The following is a 6,806-nucleotide window of genomic DNA, read 5'->3' as shown; positions in this document are numbered from 1 at the left end:
GAAAAGGTAATGATTCACATTCTAGCAGACAAATGACTGTAGATCAGTTTTTGAAGTTCCTTTGTTAAAGTGGCTTTTTACGGAATAAGGAATTGAGTTCCAAAGGCGAACGGCATTAATGAAAAACAGCTTTCCGAATTTTTAAATTTAAATGTGGGAAGAATTAACTCCAAGGAGCTCTCCGATCTGGGGAATGTAAGTTTATCATATATATACCGAAGTGTTTTGCAGTGAATAAGCCGATATAAGAAAATACAGTTTCTGGATTTCATATATTCGGAAATCTCACATCTCAGAAGAGAGGTTCTCCATGCAGAAATATGGTCAAATTTACGCAATCTATAAATAAATCGGGAAACGTGGTTAAGTAGAATTTCGGTATGATCTCTGGGACTCTTTCGGGGTACTTGCGGGTCATTTCGGGATGATTTCGGGAACATTCCAGAGTTCCTTCAAGGGCCATTCCGGTGTAATTTGGGGTTCATTCTATGATAGTTTTGAGACTTTTTTGGAATCCTCTTTCGAAGTGATTTGGGGATCACTTCGAAGTCGTTACGTGGTTATTTCGGCGGTTCTTTCCCGCGTTAATTTTGGGGTCATTTTGAAACGACCTTGGGAACAACCTCGGGATCTTCCAAGCGTAATTCGGGGATCAATTCGAAACCTAATCGTAATGTTTTTTAGTCACTATAATATATTTGGTTCCTATAGGAATCTGTTTTTTTTCTGCATATTTATTTTAGAAAATAATGTCGATGTTTCACATCTGCCAAGCGTCCCGTCATGGCTCACATTTTTGTTCTAAGTATAGAAAGTCTTGTGGTGGTATTAGGATATATGAACCCAAGTCCTTAATGATATAGACAACGTTTTCTATTGGTTTTGTAATGGCTCAAATTATTCTCGTATTGATCCCAGCACCAATTTGAACTGATGTTAAACAAAATATAATAATATTTTCAAATTAATGTCTAAATTAATGCAATCGCAAAATAGCCTCAATATGGTTTTAAAAAAATATCGAAATATTCGTAGAATGATGAAGTTCAGAAATCATTCCGAAATTATTCGGAAACAATCTCCAGAAGGTCGTAAAAACAGTACTAAAACAAAACTTAGATGAATACAAAAATCTACCCTTAAAACTATTGCGAAATTATTCATACTTGACTTCGAAAGAATCTTGAAATGTTTATCATTACTTCAAATAGTGTTTCCTTAAAATTTTCCTGAAACTATCCTAAAAATAGTTCAAAAATGGTACGAAGTTTGTCAAAAATAGTCCCTAAATCATCGTGATAGCAATCTCGAAACTATATGAAAATAGAGTCCATAAAACTATTTCTAATTTGTCATAAAGCAACCGCTAAAAAACAAGCTAATTTTTTTTTGGTATCATTGCGGCCACCGTGGTGTGATGGTATCGTGCTCCGCCTATCACACCGTATGCCCTGGGTTCAACTCCCGGGCAAAGCAACATCAAAAATTTTAGAAATAAGATTTTTCAATTAGAAGAAAATTTTTCTAAGCGGGGTCGCCCCTCGGCAGTGTCTGGCAAGCGCTCCGATTGTATTTCTGCCATGAAAAGCTCTCAGTGAAAACTCATCTGCCTTGCAGATGCCGTTCGGAGTCGGCATAAAACATGTAGGTCCCGTCCGGCCAATTTGTAGGGAAAAATTAAGAGGAGCACGACGCTGGGCACGACGGAGGTTATCGCGCCTTACATTTATTTATTTATCTTTGTACAAATGATTCCGAATCGGTAATGATTCCCAAACGACCTCGAAATAGCTTTTGAAAAAGTCTGAAATTGTCTGGAAATAGCTCCTGAAATCAGTCCCTAAAATATTTCGAAATTATTCAAAATTGATACCAAAAACAGTGTCGAAATCTCATTTAAACGAAAGGCATTCACGATGGCTCTTTTGGCTACGTATGACTCCAAACAACATCACTTTAGCTCTGCTGACTCACAGTAAAGAAGAAAATAAATATAGTTTAAAAAACACGCTTTTAAATAATATCGAACTAAAAAGTTAAAAATACAAAAAAGCGTTTTTTGTTTTTGAGTTTATTTAAACTATATTTATTTGCTTGTAACTCTCCTTTGCGCGCCTAGTCTAGAAAGTTACAAACAGACATATGTACATACATACAAGGTAAGCTAATATAACTGTGTTAATGATTACATCATACAATAAAATTCAGTGGAAGGCTTTTGTATGGCACTGCACACTTTTCTAAAATTGCTTATACGAAGACCCATATTATCCCCATTCTCTTTATATTTTTGATCTAACTCAATATAATTAGAGTTATAACTATCAAAACATGATAAAAAGTTTCTCTTTTTTTTTATTATTAATAATAATAATATACCGAACGGATTATTACCTTCCAAATACCGCCCAATCAACATGAAGGGCGCATCCGCATGACGCGCGGATTTTATTTTTACCGAGTTACTGATAGGCAGAGGTTTGTTAAGCGTCGAGATCTAAAACTGCTCAGCTAAAAAATAAAATCATCAGCTGAGTATTATACATAACAGTTGGAAATTACACTACATTATTAACCCTTCTGTTACGTTAAGAAAAACTTACATAGGTGTTTTTAAGGTCACGAAAAGACCAGCCCTATGTTTTCTATGTATATCGGCTTAAAGGTTTATAATCTCAGATGCAGTTTTCAACATTTTTAAATTTTATTGATTATTCTTAAGTTTATAGGCAACGTTTAGGTTTATATATGTACATATAAATGAACTCTTACGATGCAAGCTAACTTTTGATGCTGAAGACAATATTGCGTAATGTTTTGGTTCACATACGTATTTATTGTTGCTATTTGCAATTTTTTTCGGTAAAAACTTTTATAATTTCTGATGCAGTTTGTAAGATTTATTGGTTTAATTAATTATATATTGGTAAACTTGCGATAGAGTGGACGTGGTATATACCGGAGGTCCTTAGTTCAGCCAATGGAAGAATTAACATCAAAACACTTTCAAACAATTTTCTAACCCTCCGATTAGCGGTGTAGAAATTCAACACATCAGAAATACATAAGTTTGAATTTTTGTTGATAAATTTCGAAATGAACACGAACTAGAGCTCTTATATGCTTAAAAATATGTTCGGCTGACCAGACGACAACGATAAAATGTGACGTAATCAACTTTGGTACAAAAAAAAAAAAAGTTAAATAAAATCCAAAAATATTTGAATTTTTATTTAAATTTTAAAGAAAACTCGTCGCACACTGTGATAACCCAGAAATAAGTTTGTATTTTTATTGATACATTTTGAAATGAATACGAACTATGAGGTCTTATAGGCTTAAATTCGCCTAGCCAGACGACAGCGCTAAAATGTGACATAATCAACTTTTCTACAAAAAAAGAAAAAAAATAATAATAAGAAAAAAGTCGATTTCCGAATTATTATAAAGTCCGCCTCTAAACTTGAAAAGTCACTAAAGCTTTTCATGATCGGGTGGGTAGCAGTAGAGTTATTCTCGAAAAGCCTTCTCGCCTGGCCAGACGCCACAATCTATAGGAGGGTTCAGCGGGGTCTTCACTTGGAAATTATCTGGTATACCTTCGGAGTTTATTCTGTAATGAAAAGCTTTCCATATTATTATACCACTTCTTATGCAGTTATCATTTAAAATCGGCATAGAAACATAAGTCTCCGTAAATCTTTAGGAAATCACTTATTGAAAAAAAACTTCGCCTAAATGTTCTAAAAGATCTATGGTATCCAATTACTATAATTTGTATTATTTTTTATGCGAAAATTTATTTTTATACTCAGCAACAACAGCTCTGGTCACTGAATGTCCTTATGGTGCGCCCACGTAAGTTTGTTTATTATCAGTTATTGGAATAGGCTAATACTGTTTTCACACAGAAAGTTAATGATCTAATTTCACTTTCTAATGAAATCGTAAATTTTTTGCTTTCACACAGAAGTAACTGCTCCATTAGTATGAAGGATGAAATGTCAAGCGAATAAAATGACAATGCTATATGACAGACAATGACATTTACTTTGACAAATGACATTTTTAAGCACCGAGCACACCAAAAACTAAGAAACTAAATGCTCCAAACAGAGTTGCATTGTGCTTTTGACTTCATTAGGCATTCGATTAGTCACTAATGAAATAATTATAGATTCGAATTTTGTAGGGAAGATTGAGCTCAATAAGCGTCTTAATGTAGAAAGCTGTCTTTATTATTCAATAAGCCATCTGTGTGAAAACAGTATAAATCTTGCTATTTAGGCTTTTTAGAAGGAGTTTCGCTTATTACTAAAAGTCATGAAAGGAAATTCCAAAATTTTTCTCCTATCAAGAGATATCAAAAACAAAAAGCAAAAAAGGTCACCAAATGTCCTTAACGTAACACAAGGGGTAAATAAGTGAATACTTTTAGCATATAAATGAAAAGCTCTCAGTGAAAACTCATCTGCCTCGCAGATGCCGTTAGGAGTCGGCATAAAACAAGTAAGTCCCGTCTCGCCTATTTGTAGGAAAAATTAAAAGGATCACGACACAAATTGGAAGAGAAGCTCGGCCTAAATTCTCTTCGGAGGTTATCGTACATTTATTTTTTTTTTATTTATTTAGTATTTAAATATTTTTTATTTTCATTTTTTTTGTTTTGTTACGAGTATAGGAAAGTTTTCTTTATAGTAAAAAGTGAATCTGTTATATCAAATGAATTCGAATGGGAGTTAAAATCCTGACAAAAACACCGAAATTTACTTACTTACCTTACTTACTTAATTGGCGCTTAACCGTCAAACGGTTATGGCCGTCCAACAAGGCGCACCAGTCGCTCCTTCGCTCCGCCACCGGCGCCAATTGGTCACACCAAGGGAGTATAAATCGTTTTCCACCTGGTCCTTCCAACGGAGTGGGGGCCGCCCTCTACCTCTGCTTCCATAGGCGGGTTCCGATAGAAACACATTCTTGGACGGAGCATCATCTTTCATTCGCACAACATGGCCTAGCCAGCGCAGCCGCTGAGTTTTAATTCGCTGGACTATGTTGATGTCTGCGTATAGCTCGTACAGCTCATCATTAAATCTTCTTCGGTACTCGCCATCGCCAATGCGTAGAGGTCCATAAATCTTTCGAAGAACTTTTCTCTCGAACCCTCCCAAAGCCGCTTCATCTGCTGTTGTCACATGGTCCATGCTTCTGCCCCATATAGCAGGACGGGTACGATAAGTGACTTGTAGAGTATAATTTTCGTTCGCAGAGAGAGGACTTTACTTTTCAATTGCCTACTTAAGCCAAAGTAGCATTTATTGGCAAGATTGATTCTTCGCTGGATTTCAGTGCTGGTGTTGTTGCTAGTGTTGAAAAAGGTTTATTTAATTCGAAATTAGTTCTGCCTGAAAAGAAGAGGTTTGTAATGCCTTTACGCGCGAGATGGGACATTGAAATTTACTTACGTCAAAAGAAAGGGGCTAGAAATCAGTCGATTCATTAAATTAGCCATGAATAATACGCCTAATATTTCTCTACGACTTGCGAGAGTTGGAAGATTAATAAGCAATAACCGACTAGTATAAGGTGTAAGATTATACGCAGAGTCCCAATGAAAGTTCCTTAAAGAAAAAAGTTGCTTCTGCATTGCCTCTTCTCTATCTGCATGAACTTGATATCGCGGATTCCAGATTATTGATCCTTATTCTAGTATTAGTCTAACTAATATTCTAAAAAGGGCTTCAGTTACATAAGTGTCACTAAATTCTTTAGACCATCGTTTCACGAATGATAGAACACCTCTAGCCTTATTGACGGTATTCATAATATGAAAATAGTTTACTGCTAGAAGACAAAAATTATTAATTCCGTAAGGGCTACAGCTCTCGAGAGAGGCACATGAATTTTCATTTATTGAGGTTCAGCGGCATTTAATTTATGTTCCACCAAGTAACTAAGAAGTTGAAATCCGCTCGAAGCAAGGGACGTTCTTCAATGGACGCATAGGACCTAAAAAGTTTCACGTCATTAGTATACATTAAAATTTTGAAATATTTCATTGTGGTACATATATCATTAACAAAGAGGCGGTTCTTCAAAAACCATACCAACTAGATATTTCTAGCTTGGATATTGACTAACTGTAAATCGAATCTTCTTAAAGTCGTTAGGTGGGATTTACCGAAGAAGATTATTAATATAGCACAGTGCTGAGGGGGTATACGTCCCCTTTACCCTTAAAACCATTTATGTTTCCAGACTATTGACTAACTTCGTGCCAAATTTTATCTTGTTCTGCGTATATGGAGCTTCTTAGCCAAAATACTATAAAGCAATGCTAAGCTTTTTGCCGCAAGAACTTTAGATTTATTAAGTGGTCCTTATAAATAAAATAAACGCATTTTTTTCCCACCTCGCCCTTTCAAGGGGTCTTTACAAGGCAACAAGTGTCACAAATGCAGACGGTTTAGAAGTTGAAAGATAGAATTTCGAGATCCGATACATCAATATTTCGGTTCTCGCGATATTGTGGCATGTCAAAACGCACGTAAGTTTCGCGCGCTTCTCAACATTCAATTAAGTGGCTGTATAAGTTTTACTGGAGGCGCCATGGTGTGGTAGTAACGTGCTCCGCCTTTCACACCGAAGATCCTGAGTTCAAGTCCCGGGCGAAGTAACATCGAAAATTAAGAAAAAAAATTATAAACAAGTTTTCCAAGCGCGGTCGCCCCTCGGCAGTAATAGGCAGACACTTCGAGTGTAGAAAATCTCGCAAGAACCGAGACTCACGAATAATTTTTTCTAGA

This window comes from Eurosta solidaginis, chromosome 5, assembly GCF_040869045.1.
Source record: "Eurosta solidaginis isolate ZX-2024a chromosome 5, ASM4086904v1, whole genome shotgun sequence".
In the NCBI taxonomy this organism is placed as follows: domain Eukaryota; kingdom Metazoa; phylum Arthropoda; class Insecta; order Diptera; family Tephritidae; genus Eurosta; species Eurosta solidaginis.
This window is presented reverse-complemented; position numbering follows the sequence as displayed.